The sequence below is a fragment of the Monodon monoceros genome, unplaced genomic scaffold, assembly GCF_005190385.1.
Source record: "Monodon monoceros isolate NGI ecotype Baffin Bay Population unplaced genomic scaffold, NGI_Narwhal_1 Super_Scaffold_14, whole genome shotgun sequence".
NCBI classification, from domain to species: domain Eukaryota; kingdom Metazoa; phylum Chordata; class Mammalia; order Artiodactyla; family Monodontidae; genus Monodon; species Monodon monoceros.
In genome coordinates, this window is record NW_021703770.1 from 40,973,617 (window position 1) to 40,975,914 (window position 2,298).

Genomic DNA, 2,298 nt, shown 5'->3' on the forward strand with positions numbered 1-2,298 from the left:
AATGAAGCATTTTAATGACTTTATTGAGGGTTGTGGATAAGAAAGGGGCCAAACATCCGTTGCTTCCTGAAATAGAAAGACAAAACGGTTTGAGATGTGCATAAGGAAATTTCAGAAAGGAAACTTGACCTTGTAAAGTCCTCTCAGATATTCCCACCATTTCCTGTCTTTCTCCATGCACTATTAAGCTCTCTTTGAAGTCAATAAGTATCACTACAGTTGAATCAGCAGTACAGGACATGGAGAAAGATGAAACAATGACACCAGAAAGCAAATCGTTTCTTTATCAAAGACGGACAAACACTGTTAGCCTATAATGCAATAAATAGCATCCTCCAAGATATTTTTCACTTTCTCTCAGCTAAAGGAGTTGACAAAGGGATCATGACGCGGTGTACCACAATGAGAACCCTGTTGTGATTAAATGGAATGACAAATTGGGCTTTGTGTACCCAGTTATAGCTCTCATGAGTTTTATTGTGCCTATAATAGGGACAGGTACTTAAGGGTTAAGAGAAAAATCCCACAATAATATCACATGTTTAGTCAACCAAGAAATCCTATGTGAAGGTCAGAAATCCCTTTCCAACCCCTGGGAGTTTCCACAGCTTTTCATCTAGCTGTGTTATGATAATACTAAGCATGTAGAAACCAAAGAAACCTTTCTTTTAGACAAATCTTGGTAAATTTTCAGCCACAGATATAAGTGTTTACATAACTGAACTTACACAAGTGAATCTTCTCACTTGCCATTTCCTATCTTACTGCAGTAACACTTTTGTATTAATTTGGGGGCTTTGGAATTCTATTTGTTTCCAGAGTTGGAAACACAGCAGTGATGAGTGAAGATTTGCCCCAACTTGTCACCGAGAACATGTTACTTTCTTTTCCTTTAGTTTAGTCATCTTTCCTTTTCAACTAAACCGTCGATGCCCATTTTAAGATGTAAAGGAAGCTCTTTAATATAAAGCTCTTCCAGTTCTAGGTTGCCGATCACTTCCTTTTAGTGAATTGAAGGAACATTCATTTAGGAAACCTGATTCTTTCCCATAACTTAAGACATCCATTAATGATGTGTCATTCATTGGTTCACTGGCTATTAGCAAAGGAAACACCTGACCCTACTGCCGTGAGACAGGGAAACAAATCTCTCCATTTTAGTGTATTCTCTTTGCTTTGCCATTCAGTGACTTAGCTGAACCCCCTTTTTTTCTGAGTTAATCAGTAAGGCAATATGTTTTCCTGTCTAAAAATGTTGTGACCCCAGTTCTGGGTGAGATGACAAGTCGTTTTAGCTGAAATGTGACATCCCTCTTTTGACCATTCCATTTGAGTTTACTGCTTCATTTATTTATTTTTAATTTGTTCACCTAATTTGCTGTTTCATTTCTTCATTCATTTGTTCAGTAAACAATATTTATTGCTTTCTACCTAAGAAAAAGACTTAGGCACTTACTATGTTCAGGTGTTTATTTATTCTTTATTAAAGTCATCCAAGTTTTTAGTCTGAGAATACATAGGTGAAGACATATGTATGTATGTATTCATAGCCCATAAAGTTTCAATGTCATGAATAAAAGAAAGTAAGCTGCTTGCATCAGTAAGTTGATATTATTTTATTTTTGAGTTTATAAACTGTTATTCTTAAAGATTCTAACGTATCATTCATTTTTTACACGGAAGCCCAGAAAGTATTTTGGAGTTTCTAGTAGGAAAGGTGGGACCTTCTATTTGACTTAGGGGTAGTTCCTTCGCCCGCCAGACAAGGCTCTGTCCTCATCAGCAGTTTGTGGCTTTGGGAGGTATGGCCTTTCCTGACCACCATTCCCCTTGAGTCACCTTTAAATAGTAAAATGCCAGCTAATATTATCAGATGAAATATTTACCTTTCCAATGACCTTATTTTGTGGAAGGACACAATTATCCCTCTCTTGAAGAAGAAAAATGGAAACAACACAGGTACATCTTACTGATTATTCTTAGTATGATTATTACTTGAACATTCCAAGTGATAACAGCTAATATTCGATACACGTAAGCAGTTTGCCAGACACTGTTCCAGGTGCTCGTGTGGACCATATTTTTATCAATCCGTTTACAATTAACATCTCTAAAATTGGGATATGTCTGACAACTTCTAGGAAGTCATAGTTTACAGTATCATTTATTTGGTTAATATGAGCCATATTCTATGAGATGAAGTATTAACTCATTCAAACATCACAACTCTGTGAGTTAAGTACTATATTACATCCATTTTATAAATGCAATTGAGATACAAATGCAATTAACTAGCTT